Source organism: Pseudophryne corroboree, unplaced genomic scaffold, assembly GCF_028390025.1.
Source record: "Pseudophryne corroboree isolate aPseCor3 unplaced genomic scaffold, aPseCor3.hap2 scaffold_429, whole genome shotgun sequence".
Classification (NCBI taxonomy): Eukaryota; Metazoa; Chordata; class Amphibia; order Anura; family Myobatrachidae; genus Pseudophryne; species Pseudophryne corroboree.
The window spans coordinates 135025-162508 of NW_026970061.1; the positions used below are offsets into that span (position 1 = coordinate 135025).

Here is a 27484-nt window from a genome sequence, read left to right on the forward strand (position 1 = left end):
AAAGTTGGCTGGAACCCTCATCTGCATATGAAAAGAGAAAAGGGTTATGCAGGGCATGGCGGCCTTTTGCGGCGCTTGGATGACCCCTAGTTCGCATTAAACACCTCCACCCTCCTTGGGTGTGGGGCTCATGTTGGCTATGCCCCAGCCCCTGAAGCATTCAAGCTGATTTCTTGCAGCAGCTGGGCACTGTAACAGCTCCAGAGCTGCTCTGTAAGGCAACTAAAAGGGTGTGGGCCCTGCAGCACTACCTGTAGTTCGCATTGTGCGTAGGAAGGCACAAAGTAAGCAGACGGGAGAAGTCAGGATAGTGCGCAAGGGCATAGAAGGGAGCGGCTCAAGAAAAGAGAAGTGGAAACAGACAGCAAACTAGGCTGGAGAGAGACCTGAGACAAAGAGATCTGAATTATACGAGAGCCGACCAGGGGAAACACAAATTATGCAGTCAAGTTTCCCACATTTGGGGAAATCGCAGGGGCAGCACACCCAGAGTGCAATGGGTGAGCCTTGCCCTGGGAGAAGCACCTTCATGATCATAGTATCTCACCTGGCAGGTAAGTAGGAGTTGGGCAAGAGCTGGGGAGGGTCGCTGCTCGGGCACCCCCCTGTCAAGTGAAGGAGATCCAACTGAGGCAGCACAAAGGAACTCTCGAAAGAAGAACAAGGCTAGAGGAAGATCTGAGACAAAGAAATCTGACTTTTACCAGAGCTGACCAGAAGAAAGCACAAACACAGTCCCCCCACTACCAACAAATAAAAGCAGTCGCGTTTCCCACATTTGGGGAAATCACAGGGGTCAGCATACCCAGAATGCAATGAATGAACCTCACCCTGGGAGAGTAATCTTCATGACCATGGTATCTCCTATGCAAAATAAGTATGATTTGGGATAGGGCTGGGGAGGGCCGCTGCTCATGCACATCTCTGTCAAGTAAAGGAGATTCAACTGAGGCAGCACAAGGGAACTCTCATCTGGGGACAACAACTGCAGGGAGAACACATATTTTCAGATGAACATGGGAGGGCAGAAGGCTGCCTAATACTGAAGCACCCCCAAACAACAAACCAAATGCAACAACTAGTGCAAGCATTCCTGGGGGAAGGCCTGCAGCAGATGGATTTGCATACGGTGATGTCATCCAAGCAGTGGGTCAAAGTTGGCTTCAACCCTCGTCTGCATATGAAAAGAGAAAAGGGGCGTGCAGGGCATGGCGGCCTTTTGCGACGCTTGGATGACCCCTAGTTCGCATTAAACACCTCCACCCTCCTTCGGTGTGGGGCTCATGTTGGCTATGCCCCAGCCCCTGAAGCATTCAAGCTGATTTCTTGCAGCAGCTGGGCACTGTAACAGCTCCAGAGCTGCTCTGTACGGCAAGTAAAAGGGTGTGGGCCCTGCAGCACTACCTGTAGTTTGCATTGTGCATTGGAAGGCACAAAGAAAGCAGACAGGAGGAGAAGTCAGGATAGTGCACAAGGGTATAAAAGGGAGGGGCTCATGAAAAAAGAAGTGGAAACAGACAGCAAATTAGGCTGGAGAGAGACCTGAGACAAAGAGATCTGAATTATACGAGAGCCGACCAGGGGAAACACAAATTATGCAGTCAAGCTTCCCACATTTGGTGAAATCAGAGTGCAATGGGTGAGCCTTGCCCTGGGAGAAGCACCTTCATGATCATAGTATCTCACCTGGCAGGTAAGTAGGAGTTGGGCTAGAGCTGGGGAGGGTCGCTGCTCGGGCACCCCCCTGTCAAGTGAAAGAGATCCAACTGAGGCAGCACAAGGGAACGCTCGAAAGAAGAACAAGGCTAGAGGAAGATCTGAGACAAAGAAATCTGACTTTTACCAGAGCTGACCAGAGGAAAGCACAAACACAGTCCCCCACTACCACAAATAATGCAGTCGAGTTTCCCACATTTGGGGAAATCACAGGGGTCAGCATACCCAGAATACAATGAATGAACCTCACCCTGGGAGAACAATCTTCATGACCATGGTATCTCCTATGCAAAATAAGTATGATTTGGGATAGGGCTGGGGAGGGCCGCTGCTCAGGCACATCTCTGTCAAGTAAAGGAGATTCAACTGAGGCAGCACAAGGGAACTCTCATCTGGGGACAACAACTGCAGGGAGAACACATATTTTCAGATGAACATGGGAGGGCAGAAGGCTGCTTAATACTGAAGCACCCCCAAACAACAAACCAAATGCAACAACTAGTGCAAGCATTCCTGGGGGAAGGCCTGCAGCAGATGGATTTGCATACGGTGATGTCATCCAAGCAGTGGGTCAAAGTTGGCTTCAACCCTCGTCTGCATATGAAAAGAGAAAAGGGGCGTGCAGGGCATGGCGGCCTTTTGCGGCGCTTGGATGACCCCTAGTTCACATTAAACACCTCCACCCTCCTTCGGTGTGGGGCTCATGTTGGCTATGCCCCAGCCCCTGAAGCATTCAAGCTGATTTCTTGCAGCAGCTGGGCACTGTAACAGCTCCAGAGCTGCTCTGTACGGCAAGTAAAAGGGTGTGGGCCCTGCAGCACTACCTGTAGTTTGCATTGTGCATTGGAAGGCACAAAGTAAGCAGACAGGAGGAGAAGTCAGGATAGTGCACAAGGGTATAAAAGGGAGGGGCTCATGAAAAAAGAAGTGGAAACAGACAGCAAACTAGGCTGGAGAGAGACCTGAGACAAAGAGATCTGAATTATACGAGAGCTGACCAGGGGAAACACAAATTATGCAGTCAAGCTTCCCACATTTGGGGAAATCGCAGGGGCACCACACCCAGAGTGCAATGGGTGAGCCTTGCCCTGGGAGAAGCACCTTCATGATCAAAGTATCTCACCTGGCAGGTAAGTAGGAGTTGGGCTAGAGCTGAGGAGGGTCGCTGCTCTGGCACCCCCCTGTCAAGTGAAAGAGATCCAACTGAGGCAGCACAAGGGAACTCTCGAAAGAAGAACAAGGCTAGAGGAAGATCTGAGACAAATAAATCTGACTTTTACCAGAGCTGTCCAGAGGAAAGCACAAACACAGTCCCCCACTACCACAAATAATGCAGTCGAGTTTCCCACATTTGGGGAAATCACAGGGGTCAGCATACCCAGAATGCAATGAATGAACCTCACCCTGGGAGAACAATCTTCATGACCATGGTATCGCCTATGCAAAATAAGTATGATTTTGGATAGGGCTGGGGAGGGCCGCTGCTCAGGCACATCTCTGTCAAGTAAAGGAGATTCAACTGAGGCAGCACAAGGGAACTCTCATCTGGGGACAACAACTGCAGGGAGAACACATATTTCCAGATAAACATGGGAGGGCAGAAGGCTGCCTAATACTGAAGCACCCCCAAACAACAAACCAAATGCAACAACTAGTACAAGCATTCCTGGGGGAAGGCCTGCAGCAGATGGATTTGCATATGGTGATGTCATCCAAGCAGTGGGTCAAAGTTGGCTTCAAAGAGAAAAGGGGCGTGCAGGGCATGGCGGCCTTTTGCGGCGCTTGGATGACCCCTAGTTCGCATTAAACACCTCCACCCTCCTTCGGTGTGGGGCTCATGTTGGCTATGCCCCAGCCCCTGAAGCATTCAAGCTGATTTCTTGCAGCAGCTGGGCACTGTAACAGCTCCAGAGCTGCTCTGAACGGCAAGTAAAAGGGTGTGGGCCCTGCAGCACTACCTGTAGTTTGCATTGTGCATTGGAAGGCACAAAGTAAGCAGACGGGAGAAGTCAGGATAGTGCGCAAGGGCATAGAAGGGAGCGGCTCAAGAAAAGAGAAGTTGAAACAGACAGCAAACTAGGCTGGAGAGAGACCTGAGACAAAGAGATCTGAATTATATGAGAGCCGACCAGGGGAAACACAAATTATGCAGTCAAGTTTCCCACATTTGGGGAAATCGCAGGAGCAGCACACCCAGAGTGCAATGGGTGAGCCTTGCCCTGGGAGAAGCACTTACATGATCATAGTATCTCACCTGCCAGGTAAGTAGAAGTTGGGCTAGAGCTGGGGAGGGTCGCTGCTCGGGTACCACCCTGTCAAGTGAAGGAGATCCAACTGAGGCAGCACAAGGGAACTCTCGAAAGAAGAACAAGGCTAGAGGAAGATCTGAGACAAATAAATCTGACTTTTACCAGAGCTGACCAGAGGAAAGCACAAACACAGTCCCCCACTACCACAAATAATGCAGTCGAGTTTCCCACATTTGGGGAAATCACAGGGGTCAGCATACCCAGAATGCAATGAATGAACCTCACCCTGGGAGAACAATCTTCATGACCATGGTATCTCCTATGCAAAATAAGTATGATTTGGGATAGGGCTGGGGAGGGCCGCTGCTCAGGCACATCTCTGTCAAGTAAAGGAGATTCAACTGAGGCAGCACAAGGGAACTCTCATCTGGGGACAACAACTGCAGGGAGAACACAAATTTTCAGATGAACATGGGAGGACAGAAGGCTGCCTAATAATGAAGCACCCCCAAACAACAAACCAAATGCAACAACTAGTGCAAGCATTCCTGGGGGAAGGCCTGCAGCAGATGGATTTGCATACGGTGATGTCATCCAAGCAGTGGGTCAAACAACAAACCAAATGCAACAACTAGTGCAAGCATTCCTGGGGGAAGGCCTGCAGCAGATGGATTTGCATACGGTGATGTCATCCAAGCAGTGGGTCAAAGTTGGCTTCAACCCTCGTCTGCATATGAAAAGAGAAAAGGGGCGTGCAGGGCATGGCGGCCTTTTGCGGTGCTTGGATGACCCCTAGTTCGCATTAAACACCTCCACCCTCCTTCGGTGTGGGGCTCATGTTGGCTATGCCCCAGCCCCTGAAGCATTCAAGCTGATTTCTTGCAGCAGCTGGGCACTGTAACAGCTCCAGAGCTGCTCTGTACGGCAAGTAAAAGGGTGTGGGCCCTGCAGCACTACCTGTAGTTTGCATTGTGCATTGGAAGGCACAAAGTAAGCAGGCAAGGTCCAGAGAACAGTTAGAGGTCGGAGTAGCACTATCTCAAGTAGTACTACGACAGCACGGATGGATTCTAAATATTCCAAAATCGCAGCTGATTCCGACGACACGTCTGCTGTTCCTAGGGATGATTCTGGACACAGTACAGAAAAAGGTGTTTCTCCCGGAGGAGAAAGCCAAGGAGTTATCCGACATAGTCAGGAACCTCCTAAGACCAGGCCAAGTGTCAGTACAATGCACAATGGTCCTGGGAAAGATGGTGGCTTCTTACGAAGCGATTCCATTCGGCAGATTCCATGCAAGAACTTTTCAGTGGGATCTGCTGGACAAATGGTCCGGATCGCATCTTCAAATGCATCAGCGGATAACCCTGTCTCCAAGGACAAGGATGTCTCTCCTGTGGTGGTTACAGAGTGCTCATCTCCTAGAGGGCCGCAGATTCGGCATTCAGGATTGGGTCCTGGTGACCACGGATGCCAGCCTGAGAGGCTGGGGAGCAGTCACACAGGGAAGAAATTTCCTGGGCTTGTGGTCAAGCATGGAAACGTCACTTCACATAAATATCCTGGAACTAAGGGCCATTTACAATGCCCTAAGTCAGGCAAGACCTCTGCTTCAGGGTCAGCCGGTGTTGATCCAGTCGGACAACATCACGGCAGTCGCCCACGTAAACAGACAGGGCGGCACAAGAAGCAGGAGGGCAATGATGGAAGTGGCAAGGATTCTTCGCTGGGCGGAGAATCATGTGATAGCACTGTCAGCAGTGTTCATTCCGGGAGTGGACAACTGGGAAGCAGACTTCCTCAGCAGACACGATCTTCACCCGGGGGAGTGGGGACTTCACCCAGAAGTCTTCCACATGATTGTGAACCGTTGGGAAAAACCAAAGGGTGGACATGATGGCGTCCCGCCTCAACAAAAAGCTGGACAGATATTGCGCCAGGTCAAGGGACCCTCAGGCAATAGCTGTGGACTCTCTGGTAACACCGTGGGTGTACCAGTCAGTGTATGTGTTCCCTCCTCTTCCTCTCATACCAAAAGTACTGAGAATCATAAGAAGGAGAGGAGTAAAGACTATACTCGTGGCTCCGGATTGGCCAAGAAGGACTTGGTACCCGGAAATTCAAGAGATGCTCACGGAAGACCCGTGGCCTCTACCTCTAAGAAAGGACCTGCTCCAGCAGGGACCATGTCTGTTCCAAGACTTACCGCGGCTGCGTTTGACGGCATGGCGGTTGAACGCTGGATCCTGAAGGAAAAAGGCATTCCGGATGAAGTCATCCCTACCCTGATCAAAGCCAGGAAGGATGTAACCATACAACATTATCACCGTATTTGGCGTAAATATGTTGCGTGGTGCGAGGCCAGGAAGGCCCCTACAGAGGAATTTCAACTGGGTCGTTTCCTGCATTTCCTGCAAACAGGACTGTCTATGGGCCTCAAATTAGGGTCCATTAAGGTTCAAATTTCGGCCCTGTCAATATTCTTCCAAAAAGAACTGGCTTCTGTTCCTGAAGTTCAGACGTTTGTCAAGGGAGTACTGCATATACAGCCTCCTTTTGTGCCTCCAGTGGCACCTTGGGATCTCAATATAGTTTTGGGATTCCTAAAATCACATTGGTTTGAACCACTCACCACTGTGGACTTAAAATATCTCACATGGAAAGTGGTAATGCTGTTAGCCCTGGCTTCAGCCAGGCGTGTCTCAGAATTGACCAAAACAAAAAACTGCAACAAACGAGCGCCTAATCATCAAAATAAAAAGTGAAAACCAATACGTGTTTCATAGAATTAAATAATCACAATTTTATGTTCCTGATAGTCTGCGCTTGCCGGAATACTATGTGTAGTATTGTGGTGATAGCATAGAAAAAGAACAAACGGCTGCGCTGAATATCAGGAACGAAACATGATGTACAGAGAGCCAACGTAAAAAATAACAATGTTTATTAATAAAACATATAAAAAGATTAATTGTCAAATAACCGGTGAAAAATATATACAAATATATATAAGAACAGTCACTAGACGTGAACTAGTGGTATATTGTAATGACTCAGCTTATTGGGGTGAAAAGTTCAGTGATTCACTTGTTAGATAGTTGATAAATACCAGGTGTGTTGGTAGGATCCTAATGAATAAAAAAGTCCCTCAGTTGAAATTGATATTCAATACCTTTCCAAAATGGGCTGGTAAGAGCCGAGCGTCCTCGGCTTCAATGTCCTGCAATGCCCATATACGCTGTGCAGCGGAAAGGAATGGACCGTCTCTCTCACAACCCGGTCGTGGCGGCGTGTGCGCTGAAGCCGCTGATGTCGGATGCTGTAGAAGGAGGGTGCAGCGGGGACCAAGGAACACCTGGAAGATTTCACCTGAGCTGAGTGTGGATAGGGGCGGGTCCTGACGCGTTTCGTCACGTTCACGTGACTTTCTCAAAGGTAGAATGTTCTTATATATATTTATATATATTTTTCACCGGTTATTTGACAATTAATCTTTTTATATGTTTTATTAATAAACATTGTTATTTTTTACGTTGGCTCTCTGTACATCGTGTCTCAGAATTGGCGGCTTTATCCTATAAAAGCCCTTACCTAATTTTTCATATGTGGTGCCTGCGGCTACTAGGGACTTGGAGGATTCCAAGTTGCTGGACGTAGTCAGGGCCCTGAAAATATATGTTTCCAGGACGGCTGGAGTCAGAAAATCTGATTCGCTGTTTATCCTGTATGCACCCAGCAAGCTGGGTGCTCCTGCTTCTAAGCAGACGATTGCTCGTTGGATTTGTAGTACAATTCAGCTTGCACATTCTGTGGCAGGCCTGCCACAGCCAAAATCTGTAAAAGCCCATTCCACACGGAAAGTGGGCTCATCTTGGGCGGCTGCCCGAGGGGTCTCGGCTTTACAACTTTGCCGAGCAGCTACTTGGTCAGGGGAAAACATGTTTGCTAAATTCTACAAATTTGATACCCTGGCTGAGGAGGACCTGGAGTTCTCTCATTCGGTGCTGCAGAGTCATCCGCACTCTCCCACCCGGTTGGGAGCTTTGGTATAATCCCCATGGTCCTTTCGGAGTCCCCAGCATCCACTAGGACGTTAGAGAAAATAAGAATTTACTTACCGATAATTCTATTTCTCATAGTCCATAGTGGATGCTGGGCGCCCATCCCAAGTGCGGATTGTCTGCATTACTTGTACATAGTTATTGTTACAAAAATCGGGTTATTGTTGTTGTGAGCCATCTTTTCAGAGGCTCCTTCTGTTATCATGCTGTTAACTGGGTTCAGATCACAAGTTGTACGGTGTGATTGGTGTGGCTGGTATGAGTCTTACCCGGGATTCAAAATCCTTCCTTATTGTGTACGCTCGTCCGGGCACAGTATCCTAACTGAGGCTTGGAGGAGGGTCATAGGGGGAGGAGCCAGTGCACACCAGCTAGTCCTAAAGCTTTTACTTTGTGCCCAGTCTCCTGCGGAGCCGCTATTCCCCATGGTCCTTTCGGAGTCCCCAGCATCCACTACGGACTATGAGAAATAGAATTATCGGTAAGTAAATTCTTATTTTCTGGACTGTGTCCAGGATCATCCTTAGGAATAGAAGACGTGTCGTCGGAATCAGCTGCGATTTTGGAATATTAAGAATCCAACCGTGCTGCCGCAACACTACTTGAGATAGTGCTACCCCGACTACCAACTGTTCCCTGGATCTTGCCCTTATCCGGAGATCGTCCAAGTAAGGGATAATTAAAACTCCCTTCCTTCGAAGGAGTATCATCATTTCGGCCATTACTTTGGTAAAGACCCGGGGTGCCGTGGACAAACCAAACGGCAGCGTCTGAAACTGATAGTGACAGTTCTGTACCACAAACCTGAGGTACCCTTGGTGAGAAGGGTAATTTGGGACATGGAGATAAGCATCCTTGATGTCCAGAGACACCATATAATCCCCTTCTTCCCGGTTTGCCATCACCGCTCTGAGTGACTCCATCTTGAATTTGAACCTTTGTATGTAAGTGTTCAAGGATTTCAGATTTAAATTAGGTCTCACCGAGCCGTCCGGCTTCGGTACCACAAACAGCGTGGAATAATACCCCTTTCCCTGTTGTAGGAGGGGTACCTTGATTATCACCTGCTGGGAATACAGCTTGTGAATGGCTTCCCATACCGCCTCCCTGTCGGAGGGAGACGTCGGTAAAGCAGACTTTAGGAAAACGGCGAAGGGGAGACGTCTCGAATTCCAATTTGTACCCCTGAGATACCACCTGAAGGATCCAGGGGTCCACCTGTGAGTGAGCCCACTGCACGCTGAAATTTATGAGACGGGCCCCCACCGTTTCTGTTCCTGGGAACTGGCTGTTTGCTGCAGCCTTTTTCCTCTCCCTCTGCCACGGGGCAGAAATGAGGAGCCTTTTGCCCGCTTGCCCTTATGGGGCCCAAAGGACTGCGCCTGATAATACGGCGTCTTCTTATGTTGAGAGGCTACCTGGGGTAAAAATGTGGATTTCCCAGCCGTTGCCGTGGCCACCAGGTCTGTTAGACCTACCCCAAATAACTCCTCCCTTTTATAAGGCGATACTTCCATATGCCTTTTGGAATCAGCATCACCTGACCACTGTCTTGTCCATAACCCTCTTCTGGCAGAAATGGACAGCGCACTTACTCTTGATACCAGTCGGCAAATATCCCTCTGTGCATCACGCATATATAGAAAGCATCTTTTAAATGCTCTATAGTCAGTAATATACTGTCCCTATCTAGGGTATCAATATTGTCAGTCAGGGAATCCGACCAAGCCACCCCAGCACTGCACATCCAGGCTGAGGCGATTGCTGGTCGCAGTATCACACCCGTGTGAGTGTATATACATTTTAGGATATTTTACTGCTTTCTGTCAGCAGGTTCCTTAAGGGCGGCCGTATCCGGGGACGGTAGTGCCACCTGTTTAGACAAGCGTGTGAGCGCTTTATTCACCCTAGGGGGTGTTTCCCAATGTGCCCTATCCTCTGGCGGGAAGGGGTATGATGCTAATAACTTTTTAGGAATTAACAGTTTTTATCGGGGGAAACCCACGCATCATCACACACTTCATTTAATTCCTCAGATGCAGGAAAAACTACAGGCAGTTTTTTCTCACCCAACATAATACCCTTTTTAGTGGTACTGGTATTATCAGAAATGTGTAAAAACATTTTCCATAGCCTCAATCATGTAACGTGTGGCCCTACTGGAAGTCACATTCGTCTCTTAATCGTCGACACTGGAATCAGTATCCGTGTCGGCGTCTGTATCTGCCATCTGCGGTAACGGGCGTTTTAGAGCCCCTGATGGCTTTTGAGACACCTGGACAGGCACAGGCTGAGTAGCCGGCTGTCTCATGTCATCAATCTTTTGTAAAGAGCTGACACTGTCACGTAATTCCTTCCATAAGCTCAGCCACTCAGGTGTCGACTCCCTAGGGGGTGACAACTCCATTACAGGCAATTGCTCCGCCTCCACACCATTTTCCTCCTCATACATGTCGACACAATCGTACCGACACACACACACACACAGGGAATGCTCTGATAGAGGACAGGACCCCACTAGCCCTTTGGGGAGACAGAGGGAGAGTATGCCAGCACACACCAGAGCGCTATATATATATATATATATACAGGGATAACCTTATATAAGTGTTTTTCCCCTTATAGCTGCTGTATTGTTATACTACGCCTAATTAGTGCCCCCCTCTCTTTTTTAACCCCTTTCTGTAGTGTAGTAACTGCAGGGGAGAGCCAGGGAGTTTCCCTCCAACGGAGCTGTGAGAGAAAATGGCGCCAGTGTGCTGAGGAGATAGGCTCCGCCCCCTTCTCGGCGGCCTTTTCTCCCGTTTTTCTGTGGAATCTGCCAGGGGTTAAAATTCATCCATATAGCCCTGGGGGCTATATATGATGTATTTTCGCCAGCCAAGGTGTTTCTATTGCTGCTCAGGGTGCCCCCCCCTAGCGCCCTGCACCCTCAGTGACCGAAGTGTGAAGTGTGCTGAGGCGCAATGGCGCACAGCTGCAGTGCTGTGCGCTACCTTGGTGAAGACAGGATGTCTTCTGCCGCCGATTTTCCGGACCTCTTCTTGCTTCTGGCTCTGTAAGGGGGCCGGCGGCGCGGCTCTGGGACCGAGCTCCGAGGCTGGGCCTGTGTTCGGTCCCTCTGGAGCTAATGGTGTCCAGTAGCCTAAGAAGCCCAATCCACTCTGCACGCAGGTGAGTTCGCTTCTTCTCCCCTTAGTCCCTCGATGCAGTGAGCCTGTTGCCAGCAGGTCTCACTGAAAATAAAAAACCTAAAACTAAACTTTCACTAAGAAGCTCAGGAGAGCCCCTAGTGTGCACCCTTCTCGGCCGGGCACAAAAATCTAACTGAGGCTTGGAGGATTGTCATAGGGGGAGGAGCCAGTGCACACCGGTAGTCCTAAAGCTTTACTTTTGTGCCCAGTATCCTGCGGAGCCGCTAATCCCCATGGTCCTTACGGAGTTCCCAGCATCCACTAGGACGTCAGAGAAACACTGATAGAGTACATTATATTTATGAATTAATTGCTTCCAGATTCTGCAGCAGCATCATCAGCACCACCAGTGTTACTCACAGTCACTTCACACTGACTGCTGCACAACACATCACTTAATTTCCGGGCCGCCCGCCACCTGGTGAAGAGACATGGGAGATGAAGGACCAGCAGTGCCACGTTGAGCGGAAGTATTGTGAATTAGTTACCCACACACTCCTTGTGACACCTGCTCCCCGTCTGCCCTCCCACCCGCCGCCTGCCGTCCGGAACCCGCACTGACAAGTAAGTCTCAGCAGAATGTGTCTGCCAGCAGCTCCCAGTCCCTCCTAGAGGAACACTGCCAGTGGTGTGGCGGCCGCGGCACACTAGGACTGAGAGACCGCAGCAGGAGGAAAGCACAGGTGGGCGGGAGGAGAGCATGGGCGGACATCACCACGTCACATTGCAAGGTGACGCCAGTCCCCCCAGTGAGGCCGCCGACGAATGCACTCAGCATAGTATTAGCAGCAGGCAGAGGGGGGTCGGGTGCAGCGGTGGTGGGAGGTACGGAAATGAGCTGCAGGCTAGGCTCCACCGATCACACAGTCAGCGATCACTGTGCTACAGCAAGCGTGGCGTGCAGCGGTGCTGAACATTAGGGAGTGCCTGTGCGCACCAGGCACCCCCTGTACGCACGCCTATGCGCTACCACCCCCCATATGCCACACTACATCACTATGCTACAGCCCTCCCATATGCTGCACTTCATAATTACACTATACCCCCCATACAACATACTACATCACCACACTACACTACTCACAATAAAATTAAAACATCCCAGTTCCTCATTCTTAATGAGCTCACGTGAGTTCTCTCCCCAACGGAGCTCCAGACCAAGTAACAATGAAGACACCAGCAGCGTGTAGGGGGCAGGCCTGGTCCACTTGTCAGGAGAGAGCAGTCACAGGATGGTAAGAAGGGGGCGGGGCCTAGTCCTACAGACGGGAGAGAGCACAGACAGGAGAGAGCAAGGTACAGGGGTAGAAGGGGACGGAGCCTATTCTTACAGGCTTTCAAAATTCGACTTTAAAATTCGACATTTGACAAATTCGACTTTTCTGCAATGGTACAAATGCGGCAATTCGACAAAAGTATATTCAATTGAAGTTTGTAAATTCGACAACAGTGCTTTTAAACAGTAAATTCGTCATTTTCAATCCGCCACACTTTGCTGGCGGAATCTAATAAAAAAAATTTAAAAACATGTTTTTTTTTTGCAGTTTTTTTTTTTTGGTAATAGCATATCTATTTATATTAGAAGGGATTAGGTACTTGGTTTGTCTTTTTTGGAGGCACAAGTATTATTTATATATTTTTTAAAATATTATTTATTTTTTAAATGGAATGTGAAAAACCCGAAAAAAAAATTGCGTGGGTCCCCCCTCCAAAGCATAACCAGCCTCGGGCTCTTCGAGCCGGTCCTGGTTCTAAAAATCCGGGGGAAAAACGGACAGGGGATCCCCCGTAATTTTAAAACCAGCACCGGGCTCTGCGCCTGGTGCTGGTGCAAAAAATACGGGGGACAAAAAGAGTAGGGGTCCCCCGTATTTTTTACACCAGCATCGGGCTCCACTAGCTGGACAGATAATGCCACAGCCGGGGGTCACTTTTATACAGTGCCCTGCGGCCGTGGCATTAAATATCCAACTAGTCACCCCTGGCCGGGGTACCCTGGGGGAGTGGGGACCCCTTCAATCAAGGGGTCCCCCCCAGCCACCTAAGGGCCAGGGGTGAAGCCCGAGGCTGTCCCCCCCATCCAAGGGCTGCGGATGGGAGGCTGATAGCCTTGAGAAAATTTAAAGAATATTGTTTTTTCTAGTAGTACTACAAGTCCCAGCAAGCCTCCCCCGCAAGCTGGTACTTGGAGAACCACAAGTACCAGCATGCAGGAGAAAAACGGGCCCGCTGGTACCTGTAGTTCTACTGGGGAAAAAATACCCAAATAAAAACAGGACACAGACACCGTGAAAGTATAACTTTATTTCCCACCTGCCGACACACACATACTTACCTATGTTGACATGAAGCAGTCGGTCCTCTTCTCCAAGTAGAATCCACGGGTACCTGAAAATAAAAGATAATTATACTCACCTGATCCAGGTTCCAGATTAAATCCACGTACTTGGCAAAACAACAAACCGAACACCCGGACCAGACGGACTGAAAGGGGTCCCATGTTTACACATGGGATCCCTTTCCACGAATGCAGACATCCGAATCTCGCGAGAATCCGACAGCGGGATGATGACGTTCGTGCGCGCTCAGGCTAGCCGAGCAAGGCGGGAAGGTTCGAACCTGCCTCGGACCCGTGTAAAATGGGTGAAGTTCGGGGGGTTCGGATTCCGACGAACCGAACCCACTCATCACTAGTATGTACGTGAGTGTCAGGTGCCGTGCGCGTACATACGTGTCAGTGCCGTGCGTGTACGTACGTGTGTGTCAAGTGTCGTACGTGTACGTGTGTGTGTGTGTGTGTGTCAGGTGGCGCGTACCTACATGTGTGTATGTCAGGTGCTGTGCATGTGTGTACGTACAGGCGTGTGTCAGGTGCCGCGCGTGTACGTACGTGTGTGTGTGTGTGTGTGCCAGGAGCCGCGCGTGTACATGCGTGTGGGTGTCAGGAGCCGTGCGTATACGTACATACGTGTAGGTGTCAGGTGCCGTGCGTATACGTATATACGTGTGTGTGTCAGGAGCCGCGCGTGTTCGTACATGTGTGTGTGTGTGTGTCAGGAGCCACGCGTGTGTGTGTGTCAGGAGCCACGCGTGTTCGTACATGTGTGTCAGGTGCCGCACGTGTATGTGTGTGTGTGTGTTAAATTCCGCGTGTGTACGTACGTATGTGTGTGCCTGGAGCCGCGCGTGTACATACATGTGTGTGTGTGTCAGGTGCTGTACGTGTATGTGTGTGTCTCAGGTGCTGCACGTGTATATGTGTGTATCTCAGGTGCTGCATTTGTATGCGTCAGCTGCCACGTGGGTGTCAGGTGTTGAGCGTGTATGTGTTTGTGTCGCATCTGTATGTGTGTGACTGTCAGGTGCTGCACGTGTATGTGTGTGTCAGTTGCTGCATGTATATATGTGTGTGTTAGGTGCTGTTCATGTATGTGGGAGTGGCAGGTGCTACATGTGTATATATGTGTGAGTGGCAGGTGCTGCGTGTGTATACGAGTGTGTGTGAGGTGCTGCGAGTGTATGTGTGTGTTAGGTGCTCTGAGTGTATATGATTGTGTGTCAGGTGCTGTGCGTGTGTGCGTTAAATGCCACATGTATGTATGTGTGTCAGGTGCTGCGTGTGTGTGTGGGTGTGTCAGGTGCTGCATGTCTGTGTGTGTGGGTGTGTCAGGTGCTGCATGTGTGTGTGTGTGTGTGTGTGTGTGTCTGTCAGGTGCTGCATGTGTGTGTCAGGTGCTGCATGTCTGCGTGTGTGTGTCAGGCGCTGCATGTCTGTGTCAGGTGCTGCGTGTGTATGTGTCAGGTGCTGTGTGTGTGTGTGTGTCAGGTGCTGCGTATGTGTGTGTGTGTCAGGTGCTGCGTGTCTGTGTCAGGTGCTGCGTGTCTGCGTGTGTGTGTCAGGTGCTGCGTGTCTGCGTGTGTGTGTCAGGTGCTGCATGTCTGCGTGTGTGTGTCAGGTGCTGCGTGTGTGTGTGTGTGTCAGGTGCTGCGTGTCTGCGTGTGTGTGTCAGGTGCTGCGTGTCTGTGTGTGTGTGTCAGGCGCTGCATGTCTGTGTGTCAGGTGCTGCGTGTGTGTGTGTGTGTCAGGTGCTGTGTGTGTGTGTGTCAGGTGCTGCGTGCCGTGTGCGTGTGTCAGGTGCGTGAGTGTGCGTGTGTCAGGTGCGTGAGTATGTGTGTGTCAGGTGCGTGAGTGTGTGTCAGGTGCGTGAGTGTGTGTGTCAGGTGCGTGAGTGTGTGTGTGTCAGGCGCTGCGTGTCTGTGTGTGTCAGGCGCTGCGTGTCTGTGTGTGTCAGGCGCTGCGTGTGAGTGTGTGCGTGTGTGTCAGGTCCGTGTGAGTGTCAGGTGCTGCGTCTGTGTGTGTGTGTCAGGTGCTGCGTGTGTGCGTGTGTGTCAGGCGCTGCATGTGCGTGTGTCAGGCGCTGCAGGGAGGGCGGGGGGGGACGGACACACAGCAGGGAGGGCGGGGGGAGAACGGACACACAGCAGAGAGGAGGAGGGGGGGTGGACAGACACAGCGGGAGGAGGGGGGGTGGCCTGACACAGCGGGAGGAGGGGGGGTGGCCGGACACAGCGGGAGAAGGGGGGGGTGGCCGGACACAGCGGGAGGGGGAGGGTGGCCGGACACAGCGGGAGGGGGGGGTGGACGGACACAGCGGGAGGGGGGGTGGCCGGACACAGCGGGAGGGGGGGGTGGCCGGACACAGCGGGAGGAGGGGAGGGTGGCCGGACACAGCGGGAGGAGGGGAGGGTGGCCGGACACAGAGGGAGGGGGGGGGTGGCCAGACACAGCGGGAGTGGGGGGGGTGGCCGGTCACAGCGGGAGGGGGGGGGTGGCCGGACACAGCGGGAGGGGGGGGGTGGACGGACACAGCGAGAGGGGGGGGGGGTGGCCGGACACAGCGGGAGGGGGGGTGGCCGGACACAGCGGGAGGAGGGGAGGGTGGCCGGACACACAGCAGGGAGGGCACGGGGGGAACACACTGCAGGGAGGAGGGGGGGACACACAGCAGGGAGGGCAAGGGGGGGGGGCGACGGACACACAGCAGGGGGGGGGAGACGGACACACAGCAGGGAGGGCGAGAGGGGGAAGGGGGGGTGACTGGTGACCATAGAGACCTTGATAAATACCGCATACTGCAGGTAGGGAGGGCCGGACACAGCGGGAGGAGGAGGAGGGAGGAGTGGCCGGACACAACTGCCCGAGACGCCTCCTACTGCCAGCCGCACCACAGACGCGGGGAGGAGACGCAGGCAGCCACCAGGGAAGGTCCGGCGGGCGGCCGGGCACACAGCGGGCAAGCGGGCGGGCGAGCGGGCGGGCGGGCGGGCGGGAGGGGAGGGTGGCCGGGCGGGCGGGAAGGGAGGGTGGCCGGACACGCGGGGGAGAAGTGGAAGCTGGGTACACAGCGGTGGGCTGCCTGACAGAACTCACCCAGTGCTACGCAGCTCCGGCGATCTCCTCCCGCTTCATGGACCTCAATGAACTCACACGCCGGGAACCGCTGGCTGTCCTCCTGCAGCTCCACGTGACTCCTTCCCGCTCTGTCTCCTCGTGCCCAACTGCCAGAGCTACTCTCTGTACACCCCCTGCTGGCGGTCACTGCGCAGGCGCAACAAATTGAAATGCCCTATCTCTATAATGGGGCATATTTCTCTTAATTAAAAAACCCCTATAACTTTCTGAAAAACCACAACCCCAAAAGGCACTACACTGGGGCATACTCTATCTAGTAAAACAAACCCCAAGTCTTAATTCGTCCTCTATCCTGAGTTATGCCTTCCCAAAAAAATCTTCATTCACTCTATAGGAAAACGTTGTCAAAAAGCCACAGAGGGAGTGGCAGAAAAAAACTGACAGTTGGAATTTAGCTTACTCCCAATTCCTCATTTTTTATTATTTTGCCCTGAAATTTGGCCTGCAGCAGCGGGTGACGATTCTACGCGTCCATGCCAAATTTCAGCTCAGTACGTCCTATCAGTTTTGAGGTGTAGCCCCTCAAACACCATGCCCCCATCTCAGAAGTTCCCTATGGGAGAATTCCGTTTGTTCGATTCAGCCTTAATATAAGGGCACGACCGTGCCCTTATAATTGACAGTATTGTTTTCTTTCAAAAATCCACTTAATTTTCTTTACCCGATTATTAAAATGGTAATTGACAAAAACAAACTACATTGTCACCAGAAGAGCAATACAAAATGTACTAGTGATATATTAAAATCATCTTTCCAGCTTGAATTTCAATGATGCATTGGCGCAACGATTTTGTGAGAAACATCTTCACCCTTAAATAAAGATTTTCTTAATTCCTTACCTGTGTGCTAATTAGATATCACCTTGTTTTCACATTAAACAGACTTCCACATGAGAAAACAGCAAAGATGCAGTGGCGTTAATGTTTCCTGGTGTCAACCTGTATTATTTCCGTAGACATTGAAATGAGGATGCATCTTGCTGCCTTTCCAATGAAGCAAGTTTAATTTAGTAATAGGTGAAAAACCATCCCTACAAAGATGTTAATCAGATACTTGGCTTTGTGGACACTTTTCAGAGAACAAATTAGTTAGCATAAAAATAAAGCCAGAAAATGAAGAGCTGTTTAATCACTCAATTGGATTTTTCTGCCAGCATTTTTCTTTTTCTCTGCAACCCACTGCTAAATTGTGCTTCCTAGCTGTTTTTTTATAAAATCACTGAATCAAATCTAACTCTGATTACATCAGAGAAGGCCAGGTACCCTACACCATAAGAGGGGGTTTGCAATTTTGACTTGTCTACTTAAATATCACCAAAATCTGATCACAAGGTCAATTACGTCCCTGGGTGGGATTGAACCACCAACCTTTTGATTAATAGCTGAACACACTAACCGATTGCGCCACAGAGACACTTTGCAAAAAGTATATACTGACAAAGACTAATAAGCATTCATCTAGAACGTTTCCTAGAAAAACTTTAAAAAGTCAATAATCTGGAGAGTGTTTGTAAGATGTTTCTTCCAGCAACCAATGAAGAAACACATTGGTACTTTCGCATGATGAGTGAGTGCTTCAGGATCTCTTGCACTTACATGTGCAGCAGAGTACTGCAATGGAAGCATGCTGGGTCCATAACCCAGAGGTAGGCAGATTGAAACTATCCTTTGCTATATGCATTTTTTTGTTGTTCATTAAAGTAATCCAAAACTGGGATTGATATTTTAGCTTTTATTTTTACTTAAAGTACAATAACTTTTACCATTTTAATTTGTTTTAATAGTATATTGACAGTATTGTTTTCTTTCAAAAATCCACTTAATTTTCTTTACCCTATTATTAAAATGGTAATTGACAAAAACAAACTACATTGTCACCAGAAGGGCAATACAAAATGTACAAGTGATATATTAAAATCATCTTTCCAGCTTGAATTTCAATGATGCATTGGGGCAACGATTTTGTGAGAAACATCTTCACCCTTAAATAAAGATTTTCTTAATTCCTTACCTGTGTGCTAATTAGATATCACCTTGTTTTCACATTAAACAGACTTCCACATGAGAAAGCAGCAAGGATGCAGTGGCGTTAATGTTTCCTGGTGTCAACCTGTATTATTTCAGTAGATATTGAAATGAGGATGCATCTTGCTGCCTTTCCAATGAAGCAAGTTTAATTTAGTAATAGGTGAAAAACCATCCCTACAAATATGTTAATCAGATACTTGGCTTTGTGGACACTTTTCAGAGAACAAATTAGTTAGCATAAAAATAAAGCCAGAAAATGAAGAGCTGTTTAATCACTCAATTGGATTTTTCTGCCAGCATTTTTCTTTTTCTCTGCAACCCACTGCTAAATTGTGCTTCCTAGCTGTTTTTATAAAATCACTGAATCAAATCTAACTCTGATTACATCAGAGAAGGCCAGGTACCCTACACCATAACAGGGGGTTTGAAATTTTGACTTGTCTACTTAAAGATCACCAAAATCTGATAACAAGGTCAATTAAGTCCCTGGGTGGGATTGAACCACCAACCTTTTGGTTAATAGCCTTACACACTAACTGATTGCGCCACCGCGACACTTTGCAAAAGTACATACTGACAAAGGCTAATAAGCATTCATCTAGAACGATTCCTAGAAACATTTTAAAAAGTCAATAATGTGGAGAGTTTTTGTATGATGTTTCTTCCATCAACCAATGAAGAAACACATTGGTACTTTCCCATGATGAGTGAGTGCTTCAGGATCTCTTGCACTTACATGTGCAGCAGAGTACTGTAATGGAAGCATGCTGGGTCCATAACCCAGAGGTAGGCAGATTGAAACTATCCTCTGCTATATGCATTTTTTTTTTGTTAATTAAAGTAATCCAAAACTGGGATTGATATTTTTGCTCTTTTATTTTTACTTAAAGTACAATAACTTTTACCATTTTAATTTGTTTTAATAGTATATTGACAGTATTGTTTTCTTTCAAAAATCCAATTAATTTTCTTTACCCGATTATTAAAATGGTAATTGACAAAAGCAAACTACATTGTCACCAGAAGAGCAATACAAAATGTACAAGTGATATATTAAAATCATCTTTCCAGCTTGAATTTCAATGATGCATTGGGGCAACGATTTTGTGAGAAACATCTTCACCCTTAAATAAAGATTTTCTTAATTCCTTACCTGTGTGCTAATTAGATATCACCTTGTTTTCACATTAAACAGACTTCCACATGAGAAAGCAGCAAGGATGCAGTGGCGTTAATGTTTCCTGGTGTCAACCTGTATTATTTCAGTAGATATTGAAATGAGGATGCATCTTGCTGCCTTTCCAATGAAGCAAGTTTAATTTAGTAATAGGTGAAAAACCATCCCTACAAAGATGTTAATCAGATACTTGGCTTTGTGGACACTTTTCAGAGAACAAATTTGTTAGCATAAAAATAAAGCCAGAAAATGAAGAGCTGTTTAATCAGTCAATTGGATTTTTTTGCCAGCATATTTCTTTTTCTCTGCAACCCACTGCTAAATTGTGCTTCCTAGCTGTTTTTATAAAATCACTGAATCAAATCTAACTCTGATTACATCAGAGAAGGCCAGGTACCCTACACCATAACAGGGGTTTTCGAAATTTTGACTTGTCTACTTAAAGATCACCAAAATCTGATAACAAGGTCAATTAAGTCCCTGGGTGGAATTGAACCACCAACCTTTTGGTTAATAGCCTTACACACTAACTGATTGCGCCACCGCGACACTTTGCAAAAGTACATACTGACAAAGGCTAATAAGCATTCATCTAGAACGATTCCTAGAAACATTTTAAAAAGTCAATAATGTGGAGAGTTTTTGTATGATGTTTCTTCCATCAACCAATGAAGAAACACATTGGTACTTTCCCATGATAAGTGAGTGCTTCAGGATCTCTTGCACTTACATGTGCAGCAGAGTACTGTAATGGAAGCATGCTGGGTCCATAACCCAGAGGTAGGCAGATTGAAACTATCCTCTGCTATATGCATTTTTTTTTTGTTAATTAAAGTAATCCAAAACTGGGATTGATATTTTTGCTCTTTTATTTTTACTTAAAGTACAATAACTTTTACCATTTTAATTTGTTTTAATAGTATATTGACAGTATTGTTTTCTTTCAAAAATCCAATTAATTTTCTTTACCCGATTATTAAAATGGTAATTGACAAAAGCAAACTACATTGTCACCAGAAGAGCAATACAAAATGTACAAGTGATATATTAAAATCATCTTTCCAGCTTGAATTTCAATGATGCATTGGGGCAACGATTTTGTGAGAAACATCTTCACCCTTAAATAAAGATTTTCTTAATTCCTTACCTGTGTGCTAATTAGATATCACCTTGTTTTCACATTAAACAGACTTCCACATGAGAAAGCAGCAAGGATGCAGTGGCGTTAATATTTCCTGGTGTCAACCTGTATTATTTCAGTAGATATTGAAATGAGGATGCATCTTGCTGCCTTTCCAATGAAGCAAGTTTAATTTAGTAATAGGTGAAAAACCATCCCTACAAAGATGTTAATCAGATACTTGGCTTTGTGGACACTTTTCAGAGAACAAATTTGTTAGCATAAAAATAAAGCCAGAAAATGAAGAGCTGTTTAATCAGTCATATGGATTTTTTTGCCAGCATATTTCTTTTTCTCTGCAACCCACTGCTAAATTGTGCTTCCTAGCTGTTTTTATAAAATCACTGAATCAAATCTAACTCTGATTACATCAGAGAAGGCCAGGTACCCTACACCATAACAGGGGTTTTCGAAATTTTGACTTGTCTACTTAAATATCACCAAAATCTGATCACAAGGTCAATTACATCCCTGGGTGGGATTGAACCACCAACCTTTTGATTAATAGCTGAACACACTAACCGATTGCGCCACAGAGACACTTTGCAAAAAGTACATACTGACAAAGACTAATAAGCATTCATCTAGAACGTTTCCTAGAAAAACTTTAAAAAGTCAATAATCTGGAGAGTTTTTGTAAGATGTTTCTTCCAGCAACCAATGAAGAAACACATTGGTACTTTCGCATGATGAGTGAGTGCTTCAGGATCTCTTGCACTTAAATGTGCAGCAGAGTACTGCACTGGAAGCATGCTGGGCCCATAACCCAGAGGTAGGCAGATTGAAACTATCCTTTGCTATATGCATTTTTTTTTTTGTTCATTAAAGTAATCCAAAACTGGGATTGATATTTTAGCTTTTATTTTTACTTAAAGTACAATAACTTTTACCATTTTAATTTTTTTTAATAGTATATTGACAGTATTGTTTTCTTTCAAAAATCCAATTAATTTTCTTTACCCGATTATTAAAATGGTAATTGACAAAAGCAAACTACATTGTCACCAGAAGAGCAATACAAAATGTACAAGTGATATATTAAAATCATCTTTCCAGCTTGAATTTCAATGATGCATTGGGGCAACGATTTTGTGAGAAACATCTTCACCCTTAAATAAAGATTTTCTTAATTCCTTACCTGTGTGCTAATTAGATATCACCTTGTTTTCACATTAAACAGACTTCCACATGAGAAAGCAGCAAGGATGCAGTGGCGTTAATGTTTCCTGGTGTCAACCTGTATTATTTCAGTAGATATTGAAATGAGGATGCATCTTGCTGCCTTTCCAATGAAGCAAGTTTAATTTAGTAATAGGTGAAAAACCATCCCTACAAAGATGTTAATCAGATACTTGGCTTTGTGGACACTTTTCAGAGAACAAATTTGTTAGCATAAAAATAAAGCCAGAAAATGAAGAGCTGTTTAATCAGTCAATTGGATTTTTTTGCCAGCATATTTCTTTTTCTCTGCAACCCACTGCTAAATTGTGCTTCCTAGCTGTTTTTATAAAATCACTGAATCAAATCTAACTCTGATTACATCAGAGAAGGCCAGGTACCCTACACCATAACAGGGGTTTTCGAAATTTTGACTTGTCTACTTAAATATCACCAAAATCTGATCACAAGGTCAATTACGTCCCTGGGTGGGATTGAACCACCAACCTTTTGATTAATAGCTGAACACACTAACCGATTGCGCCACAGAGACACTTTGCAAAAAGTACATACTGACAAAGACTAATAAGCATTCATCTAGAACGTTTCCTAGAAAAACTTTAAAAAGTCAATAATCTGGAGAGTTTTTGTAAGATGTTTCTTCCAGCAACCAATGAAGAAACACATTGGTACTTTCGCATGATGAGTGAGTGCTTCAGGATCTCTTGCACTTACATGTGCAGCAGAGTACTGCACTGGAAGCATGCTGGGCCCATAACCCAGAGGTAGGCAGATTGAAACTATCCTTTGCTATATGCATTTTTTTTTTGTTCATTAAAGTAATCCAAAACTGGGATTGATATTTTAGCTTTTATTTTTACTTAAAGTACAATAACTTTTACCATTTTAATTTGTTTTAATAGTATATTGACAGTATTGTTTTCTTTCAAAAATCCAATTAATTTTCTTTACCCGAGTATTAAAATGGTAATTGACAAAAACAAACTACATTGTCACCAGAAGAGCAATACAAAATGTACAAGTGATATATTAAAATCATCTTTCCAGCTTGAATTTCAATGATGCATTGGGGCAACGATTTTGTGAGAAACATCTTCACCCTTAAATAAAGATTTTCTTAATTCCTTACCTGTGTGCTAATTAGATATCACCTTGTTTTCACATTAAACAGACTTCCACATGAGAAAGCAGCAAGGATGCAGTGGCGTTAATGTTTCCTGGTGTCAACCTGTATTATTTCAGTAGATATTGAAATGAGGATGCATCTTGCTGCCTTTCCAATGAAGCAAGTTTAATTTAGTAATAGGTGAAAAACCATCCCTACAAAGATGTTAATCAGATACTTGGCTTTGTGGACACTTTTCAGAGAACAAATTTGTTAGCATAAAAATAAAGCCAGAAAATGAAGAGCTGTTTAATCAGTCAATTGGATTTTTTTGCCAGCATATTTCTTTTTCTCTGCAACCCACTGCTAAATTGTGCTTCCTAGCTGTTTTTATAAAATCACTGAATCAAATCTAACTCTGATTACATCAGAGAAGGCCAGGTACCCTACACCATAACAGGGGTTTTCGAAATTTTGACTTGTCTACTTAAATATCACCAAAATCTGATCACAAGGTCAATTACGTCCCTGGGTGGGATTGAACCACCAACCTTTTGATTAATAGCTGAACACACTAACCGATTGCGCCACAGAGACACTTTGCAAAAAGTACATACTGACAAAGACTAATAAGCATTCATCTAGAACGTTTCCTAGAAAAACTTTAAAAAGTCAATAATCTGGAGAGTTTTTGTAAGATGTTTCTTCCAGCAACCAATGAAGAAACACATTGGTACTTTTGCATGATGAGTGAGTGCTTCAGGATCTCTTGCACTTACATGTGCAGCAGAGTACTGCACTGGAAGCATGCTGGGTCCATAACCCAGAGGTAGGCAGATTGAAACTATCCTTTGCTATATGCATTTTTTTTTGTTCATTAAAGTAATCCAAAACTGGGATTGATATTTTAGCTTTTATTTTTACTTAAAGTACAATAACTTTTACCATTTTAATTTGTTTTAATAGTATATTGACAGTATTGTTTTCTTTCAAAAATCCAATTAATTTTCTTTACCCGATTATTAAAATGGTAATTGACAAAAACAAACTACATTGTCACCAGAAGAGCAATACAAAATGTACAAGTGATATATTAAAATCATCTTTCCAGCTTGAATTTCAATGATGCATTGGGGCAACGATTATGTGAGAAACATCTTCACCCTTAAATAAAGATTTTCTTAATTCCTTACCTGTGTGCTAATTAGATATCACCTTGTTTTCACATTAAACAGACTTCCACATGAGAAAGCAGCAAGGATGCAGTGGCGTTAATGTTTCCTGGTGTCAACCTGTATTATTTCAGTAGATATTGAAATGAGGATGCATCTTGCTGCCTTTCCAATGAAGCAAGTTTAATTTAGTAATAGGTGAAAAACCATCACTACAAATATGTTAATCAGATACTTGGCTTTGTGGACACTTTTCAGAGAACAAATTAGTTAGCATAAAAATAAAGCCAGAAAATGAAGAGCTGTTTAATCACTCAATTGGATTTTTCTGCCAGCATATTTCTTTTTCTCTGCAACCCACTGCTAAATTGTGCTTCCTAGCTGTTTTTATAAAATCACTGAATCAAATCTAACTCTGATTACATCAGAGAAGGCCAGGTACCCTACACCATAACAGGGGGTTTGAAATTTTGACTTGTCTACTTAAAGATCACCAAAATCTGATAACAAGGTCAATTAAGTCCCTGGGTGGGATTGAACCACCAACCTTTTGGTTAATAGCCTTACACACTAACTGATTACGCCACAGCGACACTTTGCAAAACTATATACTGACAAAGGCTAATAAGCATTCATCTAGAACGATTCCTAGAAACATTTTAAAAAGTCAATAATGTGGAGAGTTTTTGTAAGATGTTTCTTCCATCAACCAATGAAGAAACACATTGGTACTTTCCCATGATGAGTGAGTGCTTCAGGATCTCTTGCACTTACATGTGCAGCAGAGTACTGTAATGGAAGCATGCTGGGTCCATAACCCAGAGGTAGGCAGATTGAAACTATCCTCTGCTATATGCATTTTTTTTGTTAATTAAAGTAATCCAAAACTGGGATTGATATTTTTGCTCTTTTATTTTTACTTAAAGTACAATAACTTTTACCATTTTAATTTGTTTTAATAGTATATTGACAGTATTGTTTTCTTTCAAAAATCCAATTAATTTTCTTTACCCGATTATTAAAATGGTAATTGACAAAAACAAACTACATTGTCACCAGAAGAGCAATACAAAATGTACAAGTGATATATTAAAATCATCTTTCCAGCTTGAATTTCAATGATGCATTGGGGCAACGATTTTGTGAGAAACATCTTCACCCTTAAATAAAGATTTTCTTAATTCCTTACCTGTGTGCTAATTAGATATCACCTTGTTTTCACATTAAACAGACTTCCACATGAGAAAGCAGCAAGGATGCAGTGGCGTTAATGTTTCCTGGTGTCAACCTGTATTATTTCAGTAGATATTGAAATGAGGATGCATCTTGCTGCCTTTCCAATGAAGCAAGTTTAATTTAGTAATAGGTGAAAAACCATCCCTACAAAGATGTTAATCAGATACTTGGCTTTGTGGACACTTTTCAGAGAACAAATTTGTTAGCATAAAAATAAAGCCAGAAAATGAAGAGCTGTTTAATCAGTCAATTGGATTTTTTTGCCAGCATATTTCTTTTTCTCTGCAACCCACTGCTAAATTGTGCTTCCTAGCTGTTTTTATAAAATCACTGAATCAAATCTAACTCTGATTACATCAGAGAAGGCCAGGTACCCTACACCATAACAGGGGTTTTCGAAATTTTGACTTGTCTACTTAAATATCACCAAAATCTGATCACAAGGTCAATTACGTCCCTGAACACACTAACCGATTGCGCCACAGAGACACTTTGCAAAAAGTACATACTGACAAAGACTAATAAGCATTCATCTAGAACGTTTCCTAGAAAAACTTTAAAAAGTCAATAATCTGGAGAGTTTTTGTAAGATGTTTCTTCCAGCAACCAATGAAGAAACACATTGGTACTTTCGCATGATGAGTGAGTGCTTCAGGATCTCTTGCACTTACATGTGCAGCAGAGTACTGCACTGGAAGCATGCTGGGTCCATAACCCAGAGGTAGGCAGATTGAAACTATCCTTTGCTATATGCATTTTTTTTTGTTCATTAAAGTAATCCAAAACTGGGATTGATATTTTAGCTTTTATTTTTACTTAAAGTACAATAACTTTTACCATTTTAATTTGTTTTAATAGTATATTGACAGTATTGTTTTCTTTCAAAAATCCAATTAATTTTCTTTACCCGATTATTAAAATGGTAATTGACAAAAACAAACTACATTGTCACCAGAAGAGCAATACAAAATGTACAAGTGATATATTAAAATCATCTTTCCAGCTTGAATTTCAATGATGCATTGGGGCAACGATTATGTGAGAAACATCTTCACCCTTAAATAAAGATTTTCTTAATTCCTTACCTGTGTGCTAATTAGATATCACCTTGTTTTCACATTAAACAGACTTCCACATGAGAAAGCAGCAAGGATGCAGTGGCGTTAATGTTTCCTGGTGTCAACCTGTATTATTTCAGTAGATATTGAAATGAGGATGCATCTTGCTGCCTTTCCAATGAAGCAAGTTTAATTTAGTAATAGGTGAAAAACCATCACTACAAATATGTTAATCAGATACTTGGCTTTGTGGACACTTTTCAGAGAACAAATTAGTTAGCATAAAAATAAAGCCAGAAAATGAAGAGCTGTTTAATCACTCAATTGGATTTTTCTGCCAGCATATTTCTTTTTCTCTGCAACCCACTGCTAAATTGTGCTTCCTAGCTGTTTTTATAAAATCACTGAATCAAATCTAACTCTGATTACATCAGAGAAGGCCAGGTACCCTACACCATAACAGGGGGTTTGAAATTTTGACTTGTCTACTTAAAGATCACCAAAATCTGATAACAAGGTCAATTAAGTCCCTGGGTGGGATTGAACCACCAACCTTTTGGTTAATAGCCTTACACACTAACTGATTGCGCCACAGCGACACTTTGCAAAACTATATACTGACAAAGGCTAATAAGCATTCATCTAGAACGATTCCTA

At 45.2% G+C, this 27484-nt stretch overlaps 6 non-coding genes and 1 pseudogene across 6 annotated transcripts; all 7 read right to left on the reverse strand.

Moving 5' to 3' along the window:
• Nucleotides 1-399: 399 nt before the first annotated feature.
• On the reverse strand, nucleotides 400-562 carry LOC135025914 (U1 spliceosomal RNA). Its single transcript, XR_010222597.1, has one exon. It is a non-coding gene; the product is annotated as a U1 spliceosomal RNA (small nuclear RNA).
• A 152-nt stretch (nucleotides 563-714) lies between these two features.
• LOC135025949 (U1 spliceosomal RNA) lies at nucleotides 715-881 on the reverse strand. Its single transcript, XR_010222631.1, has one exon. It is a non-coding gene; the product is annotated as a U1 spliceosomal RNA (small nuclear RNA).
• Nucleotides 882-1853: 972 nt separating this feature from the next.
• On the reverse strand, nucleotides 1854-2017 carry LOC135026003 (U1 spliceosomal RNA). The gene has a single exon (XR_010222673.1). It is a non-coding gene; the product is annotated as a U1 spliceosomal RNA (small nuclear RNA).
• Nucleotides 2018-2691: 674 nt separating this feature from the next.
• LOC135025961 (U1 spliceosomal RNA) lies at nucleotides 2692-2854 on the reverse strand. The gene has a single exon (XR_010222640.1). It is a non-coding gene; the product is annotated as a U1 spliceosomal RNA (small nuclear RNA).
• Nucleotides 2855-3006: 152 nt separating this feature from the next.
• Nucleotides 3007-3170, reverse strand: LOC135026013 (U1 spliceosomal RNA). The gene has a single exon (XR_010222683.1). It is a non-coding gene; the product is annotated as a U1 spliceosomal RNA (small nuclear RNA).
• Nucleotides 3171-3843: 673 nt separating this feature from the next.
• Nucleotides 3844-3985, reverse strand: LOC135025912 (U1 spliceosomal RNA; annotated as a pseudogene).
• A 152-nt stretch (nucleotides 3986-4137) lies between these two features.
• Nucleotides 4138-4301, reverse strand: LOC135025907 (U1 spliceosomal RNA). The gene has a single exon (XR_010222591.1). It is a non-coding gene; the product is annotated as a U1 spliceosomal RNA (small nuclear RNA).
• Between the last annotated feature and the right edge of the window lie 23183 nt (nucleotides 4302-27484).